The 24,647-nt window shown below is 44.0% G+C and overlaps 1 protein-coding gene across 1 annotated transcript in view; it reads right to left on the bottom strand.

Annotated features, from left to right (window-relative positions):
* Positions 1-1,169: 1,169 nt before the first annotated feature.
* The window catches only part of GRIN2B (glutamate ionotropic receptor NMDA type subunit 2B), a 157,605-nt gene continuing 134,127 nt past the window's right edge, over positions 1,170-24,647 (bottom strand). The window contains exon 11 of the mRNA XM_044941962.2: positions 1,170-1,742. The gene's annotated coding sequence lies outside the window, so the exon portion shown is untranslated. The remainder of the gene's footprint in view (positions 1,743-24,647) is intronic.

A 24,647-nucleotide genomic window follows, 5' to 3' on the forward strand; every position in this document is an offset into this window, starting at 1 on the left:
TGGACACAACTGATCAGCTAATGCACTCCCTTTGGAGACATGAAAACTAAGCTATTTAAAAAATCAAATAAAAGAAACTTTGTTGGGTTAGTGAAAGGACCGGGGTATGTGATTCTGGTCAGAGAAATAGTTCATCCCCCAGAGCCATCCTCACTCACTTGGTAACCATGGGTCACACAGGAAATAGCTTCATGCCTTAGCATGAAAAATGGAACTAATAACAAGTCCCCTTGTGTGTAAATAAAATCAAGTCAGGGATAAGCACTATGCATATTATTCCTTATGCTCTCTGGAAGAAAATATTAAAATAGTTTCAAAGAATTATTATTATGATTACATTTGCCTGGAGACTCGGGGCTGATTTTTCAGTTCAGTGATTTCCTGGATCCTTCATGGTGTCTTTGAAATGGAAGGAATTTTTCAGTTGGAATGAGAATTGGAAGAGGCCCCTCTACTGGAGAAATGTTGGGCTTTGGGATCAGAAAGGCTTGGCCTTGAATCCCTGATCAATCACTTATTATCTGCACCATCTTTTTTCCCCCTTCATTAGAGAAATATGTATTAAGATCCTATAGTGTGTTTTGATAAATTATCTAAGTTCTCAGAGCTTCAGTTTCCTCACCAATAAAATAAAGGTTAAAGTATAATTCTCCTAAGTTCACGATGTCTGGCATATAATTCATGTTAGTTTTCCTCCTTTAATTAATGAATGAGGGAATTAAGTAAGACACAGCTACTTAAGAAACTGGAAGTCTGTAATAGGAGGAAAGGCGAGGCACAGTGCAACCAGTTTTGTGTGTGTGTGCTAAGTCGCTTCAGTCGTGTCCAGCTCTTTGCGACCCTATGGACCATAGCCTTCCGAGCTCCTCTGTCCATGGGTGTTCTCCAGGCAAGGATACTGGCATGAGTTGCCATGCCCTCCTCCAGGAGCTCTTTACAACCCAGGGATCAAACCTGCGTCTCTTATGTCTCCTACATTGGCAGGTGGTTATTCACCACTAGCACCACCTGGGAAGCCCACAGCTAGAGTTAGACATGGGCAAAAAGGAGCTGAGACTGTCTGAATGGACAGGAGTGAACTAACTTACGGAATGGAGCCCTGGTGGTTGAGTAGAAAATGTGAATGCTGATCTAGTGCTGCAGGCTACAACCGACAGGATGGTGTGAGGTGATGCAGAGACGTCTCCCACATCAAACTCCACCTTGTTTGCCATTTAGTTTAACATTGGCATTTGGGGAACACAGGCGCATGCATTCAAGCATTCACCCATCCTTTCCTTTATTCATTTATTCATCCACTGAAGAAGCGTTTATTACCCTCCTTCTCTGAGTCAGGCATTTTCTTAGCGCTTGGAATACAACCAAAGTACTTACAGAAGAGTGGAGAAGAAAGACAATAAACAGACAGTTATAAATCATCATGATGAAGGCTAAAATGGAATAAGACATAGGCCTGAATACTTCCTGTTGTGTAGTCACTTGGTCATGTCTGACTCTTTCACGACCTGATGGATTGTAGCCCACCATGCTCCTCTGTCCATAGCATTTCCCAGGCAAGAATACAGGAGTGGGTTGCCATTTCCTTCTTCAGGGAATCTTCCTGACCCAGGGATCGAACCCATGTCTCTGGTGTTGGCAGGCGAATTCACCTGGGAAGCTCAAGTGCCTCTTGGGCGGGGGGTGGCGGTGGTCGCATAAAACTCGGTGTTGGCTTTGGCTTTGCCATTCACTGGCCATGATACCTGAGGAAAGAGGATAAACTCTCAGTTACCATGTCCCTTCTGCCCTCTGGCTTATTGGTTTGAAAATAAATTGAAATCATGTACTTAAAAGCTCTTTGGAATCTGTTATGCCATATAAATGCACATTTTAATATATTAACCATTAATGAATTCATCATCTTATATTACCCCATCAGAGATCCTGTTTTAAATTTTCTGCAATAAATAGTGGCTGGCACACAGATTTTATTGTCATTCTTGTCATTTTTATTTCTTGACATAGCTTCTTTTGGAACCTCTGTAAACCTTATCTTCTGGTTCTTTCTACCAAGGTGGTTGTAGCCACACCTCTGTGTTCTGTGTCAGATAGAATTTTAAGGAAATCTAATAAGGTTTTCAGTTGCCTTTGGGAAGGGAGAAAGGAGACTGATCACTAACGAGGCAAAGACTCAGGCACAAAGATTAGAGGGGAGTCGCGAGTGTTCCAGAAAGATCACAATAAGAACATGAAGGGTGGGGTTTAGCAGCATAAAGGGAACAGAGATGGAAATAAAACTGAGAAGAATAGAATGAGTTGAGAGAAAGGGCGGAGGAAGAGACAGAGGCATCCATCCAGCTGGTGGAGGAGAGGAAAAGGTGCCTCCCATTTTAAACAGCTTATCTCTTCCATCTGCAATATTTCTGCTGGTGTCTGAATAGAGAGAAAAATGTATGTGTGTGTGAGTGTGTGTGTTTGTTAATAACAGGCATCTATTTATAGGCTTTAAATTATATGCCATGAAAGCCTCTCTGAGACAAGATGTGTTATTTGGTTGCCAGAAGGAAAAGTTAAAGAAAAAATATCTACCTCCAAAAAAGAGTTTCTAGATATCTCTTCCTTCTCATCCTCTCTGTTCATCTTCTCATGGTTAATGACAACTGTCAGTTCTGTGTTTTGGAGACAAACTTCACAGAGGCCAAAGGAGATTGTTAAAGATCTTCCTCCAGGATAAGGGGCCTCCCTGGTTTCCTGAACACATCATTTTTCCAGCTGAATCAGAAGGGAGATTAGACAGCATCCTTCTCATTTCAGAGGATGCTGTTTCTATTATATCAGGGGGCCTGCCACACAATTGCCACTGTTTCCAACTCCGGTTCCCTCACCCACATATGAAACAAGAGATTTCTGTTTCCTTTTTCCTCTGACCTCATCTTTCCAAAGAAGGGGCTGAATCCCTTAATGACCTCAAGATGACCTTAGGGTACAAGGCCTTCATACTTGGTTCCAAGTTCACAGAATGTAGAGAAGAGCATGAGGTTTCAATTCAGACACAGGTCTCCCAATTACTTACTGTACGACTTTAGGTGGGTGATTTTTTTAAAGGTCTTTTCAAACATGCACCATTTTTAAAGTCTTTATTGAATTTGCTATAATATTGTTTCTGTTTTATGCTTGGCTTTTTGGCTATGAGGCATGTGGTATCTTATCTCACCAACCAGGGATCGAACCCGCAACCCCTGTATGGAAGGCAAAACCTTAACCACTGGACCACTAGGGAAGTCCCAGTATGTGATTCTTTACATGTCAGTTTCCTCAGTAGTGAAATGAGGATAATAGCAGAACTCTCATGGGGACTGGTGTGGAAATCGAGTGAGTGATACACGTAAAGGACTTAGCAAAGAGATGGAGCATGTGGTGGTGGTTTAGTCACTTAGTCTTGTCTGTCTCTTTGTGGCCCCGTGGACTGTAACCCACCAGGAACCTCTGTCCATGGGACTTTTCAGGCAAGAATACTGGAGAAGGTTGCCATTTTCTTCTCCAGGGGATCTTCTCCACTCAGGGATCAAACTTGGGTCTCCTTCATTGCAGGCTGATTCTTTACCAACTGAGCCACCATGGAGCATAGTAACGTCTAATAATTTTTGTTGTTTTTGTTGTTATCATAGCATTCTAATGGGTTAGAAAAGCTGACTCCATGGACAAGAGTTTTGGATTGGAACCTTGAATGCAGTGTTCACTCCCTCTGAGAGGCCCTTCACGTGCAAGGTATTGATGAAGGAGATGGTGACCGGCCAGTAACCCGTCAGTCAATCTATAGAAGGTATTATTGAGGATGTCAGTGACAAGGGGAAAAGACAATTGGGGGAGGGATGGGGGAAAATGGCCAGGGGCCATCAGTGAGTGTTAGATGAAGCTGGGCCTCTGCCTTTGATGAGAAAGAACGCATGTCTCCTGTCCTTCTCCTCCCTCTACAGCCTGTGGGGATGTCAATTTTGCATCTCTATGTTCTACCAGAAAGGACCCATTGCCGCGTTCTGTAACCTAAAATGCCTTCCCTATCTCACATACTCACCTTCTAACCTTCACCCATACAAAGTCTAGCTTCTGTTCAACTTCTTGATCACCTTTTGCTAGTGACTTAACATTTTCTTTCATGAAATATTTATGACTATTATTTTATTGGATTCAATGGCTCTAACACGGTTGGAGAGCAGATTATGATTGCCAGTTGTAGAGAAGTCAAATGTTTTCTTCAAGATCCTGTGTTTAGTAGTTGGCCTCCTAAGTCCTAAGATGGCAGGGTATGTGTGTGTAGGGGAAGTGGGGGTCAGAGAGTGTGTCATTTTCCTGCTATATGACTGGGCTAGTTCTTGGCAATAACTTTCACCTTTCTTTTGCTCTCACATATACATTCAGATGAACATGGATCCACACTTTTGAAAAACACCAGGGACTTCCCTGGTGGTTCAGTGGGTAAGATTCCATGCTCCCAGTGCAGGGGTCTGGGGGTCAATCCCTGGTCAGGGGACTAGATTCCACATGCTCCAGCTAGTTCACATGCTGCAACTAAGATCCCACACAGCCAAATAAATACATACATACATATATATATTAAAAGTTATATAGAAATATTAAAAAATAAAAAATCACCAAAGCATTAAATATTAAGAATTTCTGTCTTAGGGTTAAACAGAACAATATATTCTCTTATTTCCTTTCCTTCTGGGGAAGCATAGGCCCTAAAAGTCAAGTCTGAAAAGATCTGTTAAGGAAGGAATAAAAGCCTCTGTTAAAATCTAGCCTCTAAGCAAAACATTCCATTCTCACATCCTTTGTAAACAACCCAAGGATACCATTATTATCTTATATATTTTATTTCCTATAATGTTTATGATGGTGCTTTGAACAAGTATAGCATTTCAACAAGTGTAATAAATGAAACTGATTCAGAACATCTTAGAGTGTGAGGTGGGGCACGGAATCCTCGAGGGAGGCCTCAAATGCTGATATGGGTGGAAATGTCAGTCATGTTAGTGGTTTTAACTGATTATACAATGCTATGTAAGGCATATTTATAAAAAGCATCTCTAGTTCTCAAAATCATCCTGAAAGGTAGATATTGTTCCTGTTTTACAGCTGGGAAAATGGAGGCTCAGAAAGGTTAAATAATCTGTCCAATTGACTAGGTAGCTGTGAGGCAGAGCAGAATCTAGGACACCCTAGAATTTTGTTTCAGGATTTTTTTTCTTGACTCCCTTAGTTTTTTTTAATGTATGTTTTTTTAATTGAAATATAGTTAGTTTATAATGTGTTAGTTTCTGGTGTATATCAAATAAACCAGTTATATATATATGTATGCGTGCATGCTCTGTTGCTCAGTTATGTCTGACTCTTTGAGACCCCATGGACTGTAGCCCGCCAGGCTCCTCTGTCTATGGAATTCTCCAGGCAAGAATACTGGAGTGGGTTGCCACTTCCTCCTCCAGGGGATCTTCCGGATCCAGGGGTCAAAACTGCATCTTCTGTGGCTAGTGCATAAGCCGGCAGATTCTTTACCACTGAGCCACCTGAGAAGCCTAATATATATATTTATATATATCTCCACATATGTATTTTTTTTCATTTTCTTCTCCATTATGATGTGTTAAAGGACATTGAATATGGTTTCCTGTGCTGTACAGTAAAATCTTGTTATCTATTTTATATATAGTAGTTTTATCTGCTAATCTGGAACTCCTAATTTCCCCCCACCCCCTTACCCCTTTAGTAACCATAAGTGTGTTTTCTGTGTCTATGAGTCTGTTTCTGCTTGTCAGTCAGTTCATCTGTGTCATATTTTAGACTCTCTGTGTAAGTGATATCATATGGTACTTGTCTTTCTCTTTCTGACTTACTTCACTTAGGATGATCATCTCTAGGTGGGATGCCCTAGTTTTGTGTCGTTTTGTGCGGATCCAACACCGACAGCCACCACTTTCATCACACTGGTTCCTCCTGGACCCCCCACGTGGATTGCTTCTCTCCACTGGCCTTGTGGGGTCATTCTGTGTGCGTGTGTGTGTGTGTGTGTGTGTGTGTGTGTGTGTGTGTTCAAAGGGCCCCCACTGAGAGTCGATTCGGCAGCCTCAGTAGGAGGTGCCAGTGGCAGGCTGAGAGCAGGCAGGCGGGGCCTGTGTGGGAGCAGCTCTTGAGAGAACTTGAAAAGTGGGAGGGGGATCTTCTGTAACTAAGCAAAGATCTAAGAACTGTTGTCAAGGAAGAATTCCAGGCCTCCCACAAAAGGAAGGCCTCCTTCCTCCACTGGTAGCAAGTGCTAACTTGCACAGGGAGCCTGGCATTTCTCCTGGCTGCCCTGTACTGGGGCAGCATTGGGAAGGAGGCCACTGGGGGTGGGCACAGGAGGAAGTGGCCTGGAACCAGCAGGCAGAACCTCCTCTTGAAGGGGTCTGTCAAAGAGCATCTGGTGGAGGGGGGCAGCCCTCAGCGAAGCAGCAGAGCTGAGCTCCCCAGCCACACCTGGTGCAGGTCACCTGCCCTCCAAACTCATCCTCTCTGACCTGCCCGCCAAGGTCTACCGGGGAGACTTTTCCTAGGATGCCACAACCCTGCCTCAATGTCCTTCAATGTTTGCTCATCATTATTGGATAAAACCCAGCTTATTTTTTAATATTGATTTTTGTTTATTTATTCTTTATTTGGTCGCACCCAGGCTTAGTTGTGGCACTCCGGATCTTTGGTCTTCGTTGGGGCGTGCCGGGTTAGTTGTGGCATGTGAACTCTTAGTTGCAGCATGGGGGACCTGGTTTCCTGACCAGGGATCAGACCTGGGCCCCGCTCACTGGGACCATGGAGTCTTAGCCACTGGACCACTAGGGAAGTCTCCCAAGAAAGTTCTTTTTCCCGAGCTGACCTTTGCTTGCTTTATCTGTCCCTCATCCCAGGCTCTCTCTGGCTATTTCCAAGTGCTCATCTGCCTCAGAACAGGGCAGGTTTTCCTGTGCCTCTGGGCTTTGCATACAGCGAGTCCTCTCTCTGGTGTGCACCGTCCGCTCACACATACCAAAACCCTTCTAGGCCTGGAAAACACACTCAGAGTTTTAGCACAAGCATCTCAGATCCACGCCAGGGCCACCCCTCCCACCAGCCTGTCACTTATAACACCACCCTTGGCACCACTTCATTCTTTCTGAGCCCTGCTCCTGCCCTGCCCACCCCTATCCTCCTCCACCCTGGAAGAGCTAGACTTTGAAGAGAGAAGTGGAGGGGGTATGTTCCCAGTTGCCTCTCTGTCCGCTTCAAAACTGCTGATGAAAAGTGTAAGGTACCAGGTAGCATCACTGAGCTTCCCTCTCTTGGGCCATTCAAGCTGGTATAACAAAAATGCCTTAGACCTCCCTGGGTGGCTTAGAAACAACAGAACTTATTTCTCACAGTGCTAGGATCCAGGAAGTCCACTATCAAGGTGCCAGTTGATTAGATGTCTGGCGAGGGCCTGCTTCCTGCTTCATAGACGTCTGTCTTTTCAGTGTCCTCACACGGTGGAAGAGGACAAGAGAGCTCTCTGGGGTCTCATATAAGGGCACTGATCCCATTCATGATGGCTCCACCCTCATGACCTGATCACCTCCCAAATATCCACCTCCTGAAGCCATTACTTGAGGTGTTAGGATTCAACATGTGAGTTTGGGGGCCCACAATATTCAGTCTACTGCATTCCTTACCTTACCTCACCCTGAACTTCCTGGGAAAAGCAGAGGATAGGAGGTGTAAATCAAGCTTAAAAACTCAGTTTTAAGAACAAGTAATTAAAAAAAAGAAAAGAAAAAAACCTTAGAATGATGAAACAGAACCCAAGATGTTATTAAAAGGAAAGACACAAGGAGATTGTAAGGCAGGTTATATCTGAGAGGGCTGAGACTTCCCTCAAACTGGCTACATTCCATTCTTATTTCTGATTTTGACTGACTGTCCCTCTATCTCTCTCTCTAGCATATGCTGAGAGATGTTCTTCCAGGGAGTGTATAAACAGCTGGTGTCCAATGCACATACTTGCAGGGCTGATGACTCATCATCAACTTTCACTGTAGGTTTCCTGTTCATATTACAAACAACCGGGGAACACCTGTGCTGACGGAAGCATCTTCATCGTCTCACGAATCCTCTCAACCACCTGAGGTCTGATTCTGCCCATTTGTGCTGAAGAGGCTCCGAGTTACACTGTTTGCTCAAGGTCATGAAGCTGGCAAGTTCTGAGGCCACCACTGGTTCCAAGGCCCACAGTCTTTCTACGATGCTGCTGCTAAATTTAGCTTAAAAGGAGCATTTATGAAGAGCCCACTGTGTACCAGGAACTGTAGACACCAGCGCCAGGACCCTTCAATGAAGAATGCTCGATTCCTGCCTTGGTACAGCTTGTGTTCTTACAGGGGAGGGCACATTGTGGAGAGTTCATTCAGTGTGATGTGGTGAAGATGGTGGTGACAGGCTGCACAGGGAGTGGTTGGGGCACGGAGGAGGGACACTGAAATCTATCATAAAGGGGTGACGCCTGATTAAGGAGCTGGAGATGAGTTTACCCAGGGGAGGGGTTCAGGGGCTGGGGATGCTTTGCAGAGGAGATGCCCAGGTGCCCAGGCACCGTCTCTCCACAGGTGTGAATTGGGAGACCTTGTTGTAACGTCCCTCCCTGCTCTTGCTCTGGGGACATTAACATTCACTGGCCCTTTAGTCTCAGTCTGTGCCCATGCCAAGTGTTTTTTGTTTTTTAAGCTCTATCTCAAAGTAAGGAACAGAGCATGTGGTCCAGAAGAAACGTCAGGTACTCTCTGGGCAGGGATGCAGGTGAGGAAAGATTATTATTATTATTTGCATAATCTTTACTGAAGGCAATACCTATTTTATTTTGAGTGAAGACTGAGTGGACATCAATCCAATTTTCTTTAAGCAAATCCACTGAGACTTTTAGAAATTGCCTTCAGACAATAATCTGGGGTGGATCAATAGACAGAAACATTTGTCATATTATCCTCATTTTTAAAGGTTTTAAAAAAATTATTTTTTGTTGTTTTGTGTTGGGGTGTACTCAGATGGTAAAGAATCTGCCCTCAATGCAGGAGACCCAGGTTCTATTCCTAGGTCAGAAAGATTCCCTTGAGAAGGGCATGGCAACCCACTCCAGTATTCTTGCCTGGAGAATACCAGGGACAGAGGAGCCCTCTGTCTACGGGGTTGCACAGAGTCAGACATGACTGAATGACCAATGCTTCCACTTTCAATAGCCGATTAACAATGTTGTGAGAGTTTAAGGTGAATAGCGGAGGGATTCAGCCATGCATATACATGTATCCATTCTTTTAAGGGGCCAGTGATCCATTTCCTGGATGGTATAAAATATGCCACATAGACCAATCCCTGTTGCACCTTCCCTAAACTGGTCCTGGGAGGTGCTGTCCGAGCAACACAGACCATCGAGGTGATAAGACTGTTAAGGGTACCACGGCTGCTGGAAGGGAGAGACTGGGTGCATCTCTATAGAAAAGCTGCATATAATCAGAAGTTGGATTTACTCAGGGATGTTTGGGTTTTACAGCTACCCACTCAGAGCTATAAAAAGGGTTTACTTTTGAAATTCCTGCCAGAGAATAACTTTTTTTTTTATTGAAAGGCTGAATTGCTTTAGTCTTTAACCCATTTTTCCCATGGAAACAATTGTTCTTGTGATACACTTTTTGAACTCAAGCTTTCTCAGCCACACAAATAAAATAGAACTGAAGAGACTTTCCATGATACAGTTTCATCCTGGAAGAGCTTACAAATTCATGTAGAAGACAGAATGTACACAGTCGCTTCAGTTGTATCTGACTCTTTGTGGCCCCATGGACTGTAGCCTGCCAGACTTCTCTGTCCATGGGATTCTCCAGGCAAGAATACTGGAGTGGGTTACCATGCCCTCCTCCAGGGGAGCTTCCCGACCCAGGGATTGAACCCATGGTGTCTCCTGCACTTTGTGCATTGTAGGCGGATTCTTTATCGCTGAGCCCCTTGGGAAGCCCAGGAGACAGAATACACATGAAATAATGAACATGGCCTAGTAGTTGCCACTAAGTGCTACCATCTTTGACCTCTCAGCACCTAAGCTCTGGAGCTTCACATATGTGACTATGGTGTTTTCTGCTGGTGGGGCACATGTGTGACTGCCGTCTGTTCCCTCTGCTGTGATCCACGTGCCATCCTGGTGCAGCCCATCCAGGACATTTGCTCCAGCTACCAGGGCCAGCTCTGAGGCACTCACTTCCCTGAGTGGGAATGCCACAGGCCATTAGCACGGCAAGAGGACCCAAAGTGGGGAGTGGTTAAAGAAAGGAAAACAGATGGACAAAGGCAGAACAATCACTGTGCACAACTCCAGGGGGCACCACTCACAGGGAACATATTTGAATACGTTATGATGGATGCCCTCTGGAGTAGCCAACAAAGCGGCCCATTGAGGGACTGAATTGGAAGATGAACAGGAAAACCAAGAAGAGGAAGCAAACATAACTGCTTTTGGGGAGCTTTATTATTATCTACTGTTTTCTCTCTCTTTTTCCCTCTGACTCTCGGAATCTCAGCAAATGTCCCTCTTCCTCCCAGGGCTCCAGTTCCTTCATGTCTCTCTTTTTTGACTTAGTCCATCCAAGGGTCTTTCCCTGATTCCTCAGTCATCACTAATTTCCAGCCCCCCTTCATCTAATGCATTTCCTCTTTCTGCTTCCACTGCTTTCGTCTTTGTTTCTTTCCTTCCCCTGATAGACTTCAAATATGGGCTCATAATTTTAGGTTGACTGCCAAAGAAAGACATAAATTGTGAAATTTTGTGCAAAAAGGTAAAGCTGGCCTAATGAAGATTACCCATAAATAACTCCTCTAGTTGAGAGCATTTCTCTGGACTCCTCCAGTTCTGACTCATGGCACCTCTCTGAATCCTCCTCCTGGGATGGTCAGTGTTCAAATGTCTGGCTCTGACTGTGTGTCTGCCTTCCCCTCGCTGTCATCCTGGGTCCTCTTGTTTCTCTTGCTGACCCAGGCTCTCTGTGATGAACTAAACATCCTCTCCTTTCTGGTCCCCTCTTCCCTGTCCCTATCTGTCACTTCCCTCTCTCTGTGTCCATGAAGCATCTCACTCCTGGACCAGATGCCCAGAGCTAGTCCTTACTGCAGTCCTGGATCTGCTCCTGCAGGATCCTGCAGCCTCCTGCAGGAGGCTCCTGTCTCCTAGTGACTCATGTTCAGAAGCACCAGCTTCACCCTCAGAAGCCAAGCCCTTTGCCTCATGAAGGGTTTCCAAACAAGTCTAATTGCAAGAATCAAAAGGAATGTCCATAACTCAGATTCCAGAGTTCTGCCCAGGTCTAAGGATCTAACAATCACACCATAAGGGAAAACCTTGGCCTGGTTTAAGGTCATCAGAATCCTGGGGGGGTGGGGGTGCCAAGCCAGGGAGTGGGGGGAGGGCCAGGAGTAGGTCTGTAGCCCACTCAGAAGTCACATCCTCCCTGTCCCTCTGGGCCCCAGGTTAATTAATTCTGAAGCTGGGATGCAGAGAGGCCTGAACCCCACCAAAGCCCAGCTGGTTCTGAGATCTGAATCAGCCGGAAGCAACTGCTCTGGTCCCCAGAATCCGTGTCTCAGTTCCACCTGGCATCACCAATTATCTGTGCCTCTGACACAGGGTGATTTTTTTTTTCATTCCCTTGAAATAGGACTATAATTAAATCCAGAATTGTACTGGAGACTTTATAGTCATGGCAAAAGCAGAACACAATGTCTGCACACCAAAAAAAAAAAAAAACCTCTTTCAATAAAAATTAATTATTCTCAGCTCGTGTCCTAGTGCTGGTGGTGATGCGGGGAATGAATGCACACGTGGGTGAAGTGGGGGGAGGGCCAGCAGGCACTGGATGGCACCCCCATCTCCATTCATGCCGAGCCCCACTGCACCTCCTCGCCCTCCTCTACTTCCCTCCCTCTCTCTGAGTAACTGCATGTTTTCTGCAGCCCTGGAGGTCACGGCTTTTTTCGTTTCCCTCCTTCAGGGTCTGAGAAATTGAAAGCAGCCATAGAAGGGCTGGGAGGGTGAGAGAGAGAGGAGAGACAGGATACCAAAGAAGAGAGAGAACGTATGATCTGTCATCCCCATTCAATCTCTCTTTCTTGCATGAAAAGAAATCCTCACTGATGGGGAACAAAGATTTTGCTGGCAACTTGGGCCTCCTGCTTCTCTCCATGGGGAGTGTACAGTGTACAGTTTCCTGCTCCCCAGGTGAGCTCTGGAGGAAGATGGGAGCCTGGACCAGGACCGTGTAACACCCCCAGGACGAAGCCCCCTGGGACTCAGGCTTTCCTCTTGTCCAGAGCGTTTGTTGGGATGGGCAATGGAGTCAGAGCTGAGTTCTAGGGTGTGCAAGCCTCCTGTGGAGCAAGTACAGTGAAAGATGGGAGAGGCACGGGTGTGACCTGGGAAGCAGGAGGTGGGGCGGGGGTGGGGTGGGGAGGGGTGCGGGGGAGGGGTGCGGGGGAGGGTGTCTCCCTCTGTAAACTAGTCATTAGATTTGACCAAGAAAAAGGAAAAGGGCTGGTAAAAACCAAAGTGGGCATAAAGCAGGGTGGGACATCTTCCAACTTAGCCGATAGTGTAGTCACTGAGAAGGGGGAGCTTGGTGTCAGTTGCTTCATCAGCATCTTGGCTTTCTTCCTGCAGTGGATTGGGTCTTCGCCATCTGCTCTGCCTGGAGGAGGGTCCCACCAGACCTCAGGGAAGCCCGCGATCAGAGTGCCCAGGACTATGATGAGTGGTACAGAGGGTAAGGGGCTTCCTCAACAGGACACGTCAGTGGGGCACCCCCTGGGGTCAGTCCCAGTCCCTACAGACACTGCCGGGCTCACTACGGGCACCTCACCCAGGCCTCCTTAAGGGGCGGGTCCAGATTTCAAGAAGCAGTGGAATTAAAATGTGAGAACCATTTCCAGCTTGGTAGAAGGTGGAGGTGGTGGGCAGGTAACGCTGTGAGGTCAGGAACAGGCACGGACCGTGGAAGGGTTGATGGGATGTTTCTGGAGAGGCTGTTAGATATGGAGGTGACCACAATTGTCCTCCAATCCCAAGTTTTTCAAGATATTCCTAGGGACCCATGCTTTGGGTAGAAGATTGAATGAAATGCTCTCCAAGACTAGGATTTGGTGATTCTCTTGAGTCAGATTCTCCCACATTGGGGGGATTATACAGGAGACTTGGGTTCAATCCCTGGGTTAGGAAGTTCCCGTGGAGTAGGAAATGGCAACCCACTCCAGTATTCTGGCCTGGAAAACTCCATGGGCAGAGGAGCCTGGTGGGCTACAGTCCATGGGGTCACTAAAGAGTTGGACATGATTGAGTGCGCACACACACACACACACACACACGAGGACCAACACATCCTCATCTCCAGCTCATGGGACTCCATCTCCTCTTCCAGTACCTACCATTTCTGCTAAGGCAAAGTCTCCTTCTGCATCCCATCCCCCTCTTTTACCCTGTTGCAGAGCTTATTGAAAGCTCAGATATGTTGACCTGAGATGAGGAGAGGCCCTGCTTCAACTTAAATGATTAAAAAGCTCTGTCAAGGCTGCCTGATCCTGAAAATTAAACAGTAGTATGGTAGGTCCCAGCCAAGGCAATAAGAATAAGAAAAAAAAGGACAATGATTGTAAAGGAAGAAATAAAGCCACTAATGTTGCAGATGGCATAACAGTTCATGTAGGAAAAAAATTTTTTTCAATCTGCAGATAAACTACTGGAATGATAAGTAAAGTAAAGAATGTTGGACTCTGGATCAATATAAAATTCTTTATATTTTAAATATTTATGCATAAAAATTTTAGCTAAATCTTTTTCAATAGTTACAATTTGAAAAGCATTCACAATATAAAATACAAAAGCACGAATCTTACAAAATGATACTCTTGCAGCCTTAAAACTTAATTGAGGCAAATGAAGAGACCCAAACAAATAAAGGGATACATATCATGTTAATGCATTGAAATACTGTAAAGATGTGAATTCTCCCTGAATTGATCTATAGATTCAACATCAGTTCAGTTCAGTTGCCCAGTCCTGTCTGACTCTTTGCAACCCCATGAATTGCAGCACAACAGGCCTCCCTGTCCATCACAAACTCCTGGAATTCACCCAAACTCATGTCCATCGAGTCGGTGATGCCATCCAGCCATCTCACCCTCTGTCATCCCCTTCTCTTCCTGCCCCCAATCCATCCCAGCATCAGGGTCTTTTCCAATGAGTTAACTCTTTGCATGAGGTGGCCAAAGTACTGGAGTTTCAGCCTCAGCATCAGTCCTTCCAATGAATACCCAGGACTGATCTCCTTTAGGATGGACTGGTTGGATCTCCTTGCAGTCCAAGGGACTAGATTCAACATGGTCATAATCAAAATTTCAGCATAGTTGTGTGTGCATGTGTGTATGTTTGTGTGAAGTGACAAACTGATTCTAAAACTTATAAGACTGTGCAAAAGGATGAGGAAAGGCAAGACATTCTTGAAGAAACACAAAGATGGAGCCCTTATACCACTGTGTATTCAGGCTTACTATAAAGTAATAATGAAAACAATGTGGTATTGAGCCAGGATAAACAAATAGACAATACAATAGAGTCTAGAAATATACCACAAATATGAGTTCACTTGATTTATCACTAAAGTAACAATGCAGAGTAGTGAGGAAAAATAATCCTTTCAGGAAATCTTTTTCCTTTTCTTGTGAGCTCAGTTGTATCTAACTCTTTGTGACCCCATGGACTATAGCCTGCCAGGCTCCTCTGTCCATGGGATTTCCCAGGAAAGAATACTGGACTGGGTTACAATTTCCTCCTCCAGGGATCTTCTCGACCCATGGATCGAACCTGCATCTCTTGTGGCTCCTGCATTGGCAGGCGGATTCTTTGCCACTGAGCCACCTGGGAAGCCCTTTCAGGAAATTGTGCCACCTTAATCGGCTATCTAAATGGTAAATACTAATTTTACCCCACCTTACGCCATACACAGAAAACCAATTCCCAATGGACTGTAGCTCTAAATGTGAAAGATAAAATCACAAAGCATCTAGAAGAAAAAAATAGGAAAAGGTCTGCATAAATTTGGCACAAGGAACAATTTATTAGATGGAAATAGAAAAACACAAATCACAAAGGGGGAAATGATCAATTGGAGTTTATAAAAATTAAGAACTCTGTTCTTCAAAAATACTATTATATTAAGAGAAAGTGTCACCCATAGAATGGGAGAACATATTCGCAATATACTTTTATATCTTTCTGTACCCAAGATATAGAAAAGACTCCGCCAGATCAATAAAAAAGATAACTATCCCCCAAAATGAGTAAAATGCTCGAATAGAGTTTCACAAGGATGTCCAAATGGCTCATAACCATTTGAAAAACAGCAAAATGTCAGTAGTTATCAGGGAACTGCAACTCAAAGCCACAATGAGATTTCACGATATAATACCACCATAATCACCAAATCGTATAAAGTACCCATTCATATGGGGCTTTTCAAGTGGCGCAGTGGTGAAGAATCTGCCTGTCAAAGCAGGAGATGCAGGAGACAGGGGTTTGATCTTGGGGTAGCAAAGATCCCCTGGAAAAGGAAATGGCACCCCACTCCAGTATTGCCTGGGGAATCCCATGGACAGAGGGGCCTGGCTGGGCTACAGTCCATGGGGTCACAAAATCAGACGTGACTGAGCATACACGCACCCATTCACACAAAGTACAGATTGGCCAAACTCAATCTATGCTGTTAAAAGTCAGGATGTGATTGTCTTTTGGGGTTAGTAACCAGGTGGTAGTATAGTGGTTCATCCATGGTCCTGGGAAGGTTCTATTTGTTGAGCTAAGTGCCGGTTATTCAGGTGAGGCCTCTTTGTGAAAATCCATTGAGTTAAACTCATGGTTTTTATTACACTTTTCTGTAAGTATCAAGAAAAATTCACTAAAAAAAAAAAAATCAGTTGAGGAAAGTCTTTAGATGAGGATAATCCTTCTGTTTGGAGGTGGGAATGAAAAATGGAGGCAGGGAGGTTAGGTCACTGGTTCAGGCCAGCCTTATAAGAAGGCAGAGTGGGGACCACCCACCTGGTACATTTTGAGGATCATCACACATGGTAATCACAGTGTCGCAAGTCCCAGCACTGTAAATCTATTCACTTCTTCAAACCTTGGGTAGCCCTCTGGAAGCTTTAGACGTTATGCTCTGTGATCAGCTAACATGTCAAGATTTACTGTCAGCTGGAAGATGGTCCAAGCTTCTAGAACATGGAATAAGCCCTGGGAGATCTAGGGCTGAGAGAGGGGACCACACGTGTGAAAGGGAGGCAGAAGTGTTCAGAGATGCTGTATCTACTCAGGGCTTCCCAGGTGGCACATTGGTAAAGAAACTGCCTGCCAATGCAGTAGACACAGATTCAATCCCCTGGGTGGGGAAAATCCCCTGGAGAAGGGCATAGCAACCCACTCCAGCATTCTTGCCTGGGAAATCCCACAGACAGAGGAGCCTGGCGGGCTACCGTCCATGGGACTGCAAAGAGTTGGACACGACTGAGCAACTCAGGGCACACTACTCAGGGCAGCCGCTTACTATGGCCGTTCCATGTCAATCATTTCTTCATTGCTTTATATACGATGCATACTTATGAAGATGCTACTGTATTAATGCGGCAGCAAATTACAGACGTGAACAAGATAGGCATAGCCTTTGCCCTTGCAGTGTGCAGTGTGCAGTCTGTACACAGGCACACAAAGCTGAATTTCTAGTAGGAGGATAAGCTTACTCTTCAACAGGACAAGAACCTCACTGGGCTTCAGCTCCCAGTCCGTTGAGCCCTTACCTCACAAGGAGATTTCAGTGGGACTGAATGGGACTCCCCATCATATAAGTTCAAGGGCCACAGGCTTGTTCTTCTCAGGGTTCAACTCAGAACATGAAAGCTTACTTTGAAATGGTGGAGGAGACACGGGCACAGGATATTTGCAAGTGGATTCTAGCCAATACTATGAAATTCCCATCATCTCACTTTATGTCATAATTACAGTCTACTTGCTCTTTACCATCAGCCAGAAGGGTTCTTATAGGAGTATTTGTCATTATAAATGTTATGTATATAATCATGGAAATTTGTCACTGAGGCAACAGAGGGAGAGTAATCCTGTTGAGGAGAGACATAAAACCTACTAAGAAACACAAGACTAACTGGAAGAATATGCCTCAATATACCTCCCTGGGGACAGAACGCCTTCCCTCATCCAGGTTGTCACGGCCACATTGGAGCCGACAGCCAACCCTGCAGCTTAATTTGTCTTTGTCTTAGAAACTGAAGAAAGACCAGTCATCAGAGAGAGCAATTTCATCCAAATAACCAGAATAAACCGTTAGTGCAGACTTCATGCTTAACCATGGACATTCTGGTTCCTTTTTGTTTATCTTCCCGTACTTGGGATCAAACCCATATGCCCTGCCTTGGCAGACAGATGCTTAACCACTGGACCCCCAACAGATTCTGGAATCTCAGTCTGAGGCATTCTTGTATGTCTTCAGCATCATTCATTCAATAAATGTTTAATGAGCTCCTCCATGTGTCAGGTGCCTGTTCACTACATCTGGGGCCTGTCCTTCCCAGCCACCCACCACTGACCATGAAGGCAATCTACAAATGACCCCTAATCTAAGTACGTATCCTTCCAGACCTTTTCCCTCCATCTCTGATATTCATTCTGAATCATGTGTGAATATGGATCCAGAAGTGCACCGTCCCGCTTACTTGACTCTGTCGACTCTCACTAGCACGCAGATGTGCCCATAGGCCCTCAACACATGTTTGCTGGTTCGTTCTTTGAAGTAACCAGATGCTGACACAATTCCTCTGGCTAAAACCACATGTTGATACCGTACTCATGCCATAAATAGGACTCCCAGGTGGCGCTAGCGGTAAAGAATCCACCGGCCAAAGCAGGAGACGTTAAAAGACATGGGTTAGATCTCTGATTTGGGAAGATCCGCTGGAGGAGGGCATGGCAACCCACTCTAATATTCTCACCTGGGGGATCCCATGGACAGAGGAGCCTGGTGGGCTATAATCCATAGGGTTGCAAAGAGTCTGACACTACTGAAGTGACTTAGCACTCACTCATGCATGCCATAAATACTGTGAGTTCATGCCTTTCTTGGTGGCGAAGGCAGACTGTCTTCAGTAGAATTTCCTTGTAATTCATACCCAATCTAGCTGAGACTATGCTTTGGGGGAGTCATTATATGTGCCATGGGACCTGCACATGGTTAAGTTAGTACAGTACGAAGGCACGCTGTGTTCCTGACAACACATCTGGATTCACAGGGAAAGAGTCCATAGCCTGTAATTCAAAGATCACAACAATATCATTTCTATCAACACCACCTGAGAAGTTTAATTGTCAAGCCTCAGGAGGCAGCCAGGGCAGGTGAGGCGCTTGGGGGTTCTTAAAGTATCTTGCTCTTTTTTTTCTGAGATGAAGACGTGGAAGCTGACACAGCGATTTGCGCCATGAGGAATGTGCAGAGATAGGATGCTGAGCCCACTAACAGACAAAACTAGAAAAGTAGAGGGAACCTTTCCCAGATTTCTGTGGTTGTTGTTGTTGTTGTTCAGCCACTAAGTCATGTTCAACCCTCTGTGACCCCATGGATGGCCGCACACCAGGCTTCCCTGTCCTTCACCATCTACCAGAGTTTGTTCAAACTCTTGCCTGTTGAGTCGGTGATGCCATCTAACCACCTCATCCTCTCTTGCCTCCTTCTCCTCGTGCCTTCAATCTTTCCCAGCATTAGCGTCTTTTCTGATGAGCCGGCTCTTGGCATTAGGTGGCCAAAGTATTGGAGCTTCAGCATCATATTCCTTCCAGTGAATATTCAGGTTGATTTTCTTTAGGATTGATAGGTTTGATCTCCTTGCTGTCCAAGGGACTCTCAAAAGTCTTCTCTGGCACTACAATTTGAAAGCATCAATTCTTTGGTGCTCAGCCATCTTTATGGTTCAGTTCTCACATCTATACACAATTACCAGAGAAGAAGCCTAATATGTGGCACACAGGCAGCCTTAAATCTCAAGACATACTCCCCAGTGCTCAGTGGCACCACTGAGATCTAGGCTGATAACTATTCAGCATCTCTACAAATTCATCTGGTAAAATTTCAAAGAAAACCAAGAATTGGACTATAGATAGAAGAGACTATAAGACATTTAATTTTAAATTTAAGTGAATTTATTATTACTATAAACAAAAGGCCACACAAGTTCTAAGCAATAACAAGATGGATGATAGAAAGAATAGGTATAATTTTTTGGAAATGACTGAGGTCATTCAGGATGCTAGAGTCCCATGTGACATAAAAATTTTATAGTCATCTTAAATGTAATAGAGACTCAAGAGCTTATAATTTTAATCTAAACATACTTAATAACATTAACCAAATAACCTCCAAAGATAAAAATGTTTGCTATATATACAGAGAAAAAATATTAATGAGAATAAAAAGGAAAAAAAATAGATGAAGGTCCTATAAGAGGTGTGAAGTTGAGGAGATGTGCTGTTAACCTCAAGGAGAGAAAAGAAGCGTCAATCCTGAACCAAATAGGAGGACGTTTATCCGCTGCTGTCCTCTAAGATTAAGCATGGGCTGGATGCCAGGGTCTACCGCAGGGAAATCAAGTGAGCATTAAGAACCCAAAAGAAGAGGCCCGGAGTCACTATTTGGGAGGTGACTGAAAGAAAGGCATTTAGCTGTTCTTGCCAGATCGAGAATAAGTGTACGAATATACTTGAACTCTGCAAGCAGCTGTTATCTAAAGCCCTGGATGGATTGCCAAGACAGAAAGATCCCTTAGCTCTCACTTCTCTGTATCTCTTGGCCCAAAGTCTTGAACATTGATTGGAGCTCAAAAAAACTGAGAGTCCCTGAAAGGTTTCTCAGTTTCCATATCCAAGGATAGATATATGTATTATATATATGTAATACACACTTATACAAATTTATTTAAATATGTATAATGTGTATATATGCATAGTTATACACAATATGCATATGTAAATGAGTTTTATAAATGTATATTATATACATATATAAATAGATTTGATTTAAGAATGTGTATATTATATATATATATATATATATACATACACATACACATTACTATTTATGGCTCAGTTTATTGTTTGATTAGCACTGAGGTAAAACTCACTGGACAATGATCAAATTATTATAACTGATCAGTCAAAAATAACCTTCCCTACTCTGTGTTCCACATCCCCTCAGAAACACTCTGCTGAGCAAAACATGACACACAAGCAAACAGCAGAAGGATCCTCAGTGTGAGGTACAACTCCCCAAAACGTGATGCCTCAAAATGCCTTCTTTACCTAGATTTAAAGTGGCATGAGATTATCTAGTTATATATATATATATATATATATATGGAGAGAGAGAGAGAGAGAGAGAAGGGAATGGCTACCCACTTCAGTATTCTTGCCTGGGAGATTCCATGGACAGAGGAGCCTGGCAGGCTATATAGTCCATGGAGTCACAAAGAGTCAGACATGACTGAACAACTAATAACAAAACAACAAAAAGAATATATATATATATATATAAATGTTTATTTACTTGTCTTGAATACATGTAAGATGAAACACTTGCTGTTAAACAAACAGGGCACCATGGAGTCACGGTTGGTTGATTCTAGTTCTGCGGCATGGAAACTTCAAGTTCTGGAATGTCTTGTAAGGAAATATCAGAAAGTAATGAATTGCTCAAAAATTGTGGGGAGGAACTCTGCTCAGTGTTATGTGGCAGCCTGGATGGGAGGGGAGTTTGTGGGAGAACGGATACATGTATATGTATGGCTGAGTCCCTTTGCTGTTCACCTGAGACTACCACAACATTGTTAATTACTCCAATACAAATACTCCAGTAAAATACTCCAATACAAAATAAAGAATTTAAAGTCTGAAAAAAAAAAACAAGAGGAAAAAAGTCAAGGGGAATGTGTTAAAAGTACAGAGAAGGGGACTTGAAGTAGTCAGTTTGGTAAAATTCAATCATTCACAAGAATAATAATACTGATGGGCTATAATAATACACTTAATAAAACAAGGAATCCCTGAATCCAGAATATTTCTACAAAAAAAGGAGGTGGTTCTTCTAATAGAAGAATCCCAGGGAATAGATACAGAAGAAATCATAGAGTTATAACGTAACCACTCTATAATCACCAAAATAAGTCAGTATCATCAATGGATGATAAAGCTACTGGGAGAATGTTATTGGAAAAAGATATTCACACGATCTGAAAGTATCATGCCACCAATTACATATTAACTACAAATGAAAATATGTGAGACTTTGCAATGGAGAAATCCAGAAGTCACCCCCTTCAACTAAGTGAACACACTCAGCATCACCAACCAAGGGACACATTGACAAACTTCAAATTTGATGTACTAAGAAGTCACAATATCACCTATGTATATTCTTGGCAAAAATGTTTAATATATTTATGAGAAAACAATCACATAAATCTAAATTGTGGGACAATCAACAACGTACATAACCTGAACTCTTTACAGTGGTCCCCAATGTTTTTGCCACTTGGGACCAGTTTTGCAGAAGGCAATTTTTCCATGGACTATGGGTGGGGAATGGTTTTAGGAAGATTCCAGCACAGGACAGTAGAAACTAACACAACATACTCCAATAAAAATTAATTTAAAAAACTGAAAAACACTACTACCTCCAAAAATAAATAAAATGAAAAATTAAACCCACCCTCCTCACTAACAAGCTGTATGATCTTGGGCAATATGCTTTACCTTTGAAACACACTTCTTTCATTTATATATGGGGCTAGTAATACCCATTCCACAAACTTGTGAAAAATAAAGTATATGTGGTGGTAGTTTGGTTGCCAAGTCATGTCCGACTCTTGCAACCCCATGGACTGTAGCCTGCAAGTCTCCCTTGTCCATGGGATTTCCAGGCAAGAATATTGGAGTGTGTTGCCATTCTTCCCTCTAGGGGATCTTCCCTAGCTAGGGATCAAACCTGGGTCTCCTGCATTGCAGGTGGATTCTTTACTGACAGAAAAAAAATGGGAAAACATTTTCTCCAGAAAACACATGGCTTGACTTGTGCCTTGTTTGCACATGGAGGAGAGAGTGCGTGTCTGGCTCTGCTGGTAAGTACAGAATTTTGTTCCCTTGGATTTCTTCCCGCCCTGCCTCCTGGGCTGAAGGATCTCTCCGCTTGATCAGCCCTGATGAAGAAGACTGAGGGCGCCATGACCGTACTTCTATCTGTTGATGTTCTAGAAAGCTAAGTACAGGTTCCTACTAGTTTGGCATTTTTCTCAGCTGTGGCCTGATGCACTTGCACTCCATTTGTGATGGGCCCCTCGTTGAGCATGAAAGCTGGTTTCCTTTTTCCTGCCAGAAATCCTGGCTCTCTCATTTGCCATATTTTCTGGGTCTGTTGGACTCAGCTCAGAAACGCCCCAGCAGAGTCTGTCTCTAGGGAAAAGCAGCCCCTGAGAAAGGGCGATGAAAGACAGTGTCTGTCTCTGATTCTTCCTGGCAGCCATGTGCAGGTGAAGATGTAGAAAAGGGCAAGCCCACGGCTCACACGCAACCTGATTGTGCAGCTTAGCAACTTTCCACAAGCACTTGTGCTGGTGATGCACTTGCACTTCAAGGAGACTTCCTCCTGGCCCCGCTGGGAGAGGCGGATTGGGGTCATTTACCTCAATAATGAGGTAAGTGTCCTACTTGCTGAGTCTGGAAAGGTGGGTGGCAAGAGTGGTGGCACCCATTTTTTTCTGAGAACACAGTTTGTCTCTTTGGCTCCACTTCCCCCTGGTAGCCTCCCTAGACAGGATGGTCCTGGACTTCAAGGTCATGGCTAAAGCCCTGTGAATCAAAGAGCACTCAAACAGAAGGTAACCAGCAACACTTTCAGTGCAGTTTTCCCAGAAAACGGAATCAGTGGCTTTTGCACAGCCTGGAAATTCAGATTTAGTTCAGATATTCCGGGGAAATGGAAGGAAGGGTGAATCAATCTCAAAGTGTCTTTTACTCTTGACTATTCACTAAGAGTTAGATAGGAGTTGTCATGGAAAATACTGTCTAAGTGACGTATGAACACAATCAGTTTTGACGGGACTCCCCTGGTAGTCTAGTGGTTTAGACTTCGCCTTCCAATTCAGGAGATGCCAGTTCAATCCCTGGTCAGGGAACCAAGATCCCACATGCCTCGTGGCCAAAAAACCAAAACATGAAACAGAAAAAATATTGTAACAAATTTAATAAAGACTTTAAAAACAAACCACATCAAAAAAAATCTTAAAAAAAAAGAATGGGTTTTGACATCTCTTTATTGTTGTTGTTTAGAAGATTCTAAGTAAGAAAGATTTGAATACTACTTAAATTTCATATTTAATTTATAAAAGGTGCTACAAAAAAACCCCCAACATCTCAAAAATTTCTTAGTCATTTATCTGGACTGATAAACATTAATTGTAGGAGTTATGTAATCTCCTGGAGAAGGCAACGGCACCCCACTCCAGTACTCTTGCCTGGAAAATCCCATAGATGGAGGAGCCTGGAAGGCTGCAGTCCCAGGGGGTCGCTGAGGGTCGGACACGACTGAACAACTTCACTTTCACTTTTCACTTTCATGCATTGGAGAAGGAAATGGCAACCCACTCCAGTGTTCTTGCCTGGAGAATCCCATTGACAGAGGAGTCTGGTGGGCTACAGTCGATATGGTCACAAAGAGTCAGACACGACTGAAGCAATTTAGCATGCACACACACATTCTAGTCCAGATCCTTAACACTCCTATCCTGGATGGTGGCATCAGTCTTCCGACTTATGTCCTTTCCCCAAAGCGGTAGACATCACTACTGCTCACCAGGATCATGCTCCCCTGGACTTGATGCCTCCTGGAATTATTAATATATAAACTCAAACCTTTTCCTGACCACTGAAATCTTAACAGAAGTCTGAACAGAAATGAAGTGTCTCCTGCTCTCTCTGTTCTATGATAGAGGGTTGGGTCATTCCAGAAAGTGAAGCCTGTGCCCATGGGGCCCCTGATGAGGATGTGGGGGAGCCCCCGCCAGTGTGAAGCAGACATGCATAAGGAGGAGAAAGAAACTGTGCTGGTTTAAGCCACTGAGATTTGAGTTTTGTTTGTTCATGCTGTCATTTACCTTAACCTAATACATTCAGTCTCTTCCTCCTCTGATTCTCTTTGTACATCTTGTCAGGGTCATCATCTTAAATCACAAGCCAGACTGTTCCTCAATTGGAAGCCATCAATAGTTCACCATCAACCACAGATATAATGCCCCCCTTTGCTGGCTTTCAAGAAACCATGAGCTCTGTCTTCAGTTTCCTTTTCCATCTTCCTCACCACACTCATGTTTCCAGCCCAATGGGAAGACTTGCTGTGACCTTCAAATGCTCTTTTCTTGACTTTGGGGGAGCCTTTGCCTGTGACCGCACCATGTTGAAATTCTATCATCCTTCAAGCACAGGTTCAAATGGT

Source organism: Bubalus bubalis, chromosome 4 (assembly GCF_019923935.1).
Source record: "Bubalus bubalis isolate 160015118507 breed Murrah chromosome 4, NDDB_SH_1, whole genome shotgun sequence".
In the NCBI taxonomy this organism is placed as follows: Eukaryota; Metazoa; Chordata; class Mammalia; order Artiodactyla; family Bovidae; genus Bubalus; species Bubalus bubalis.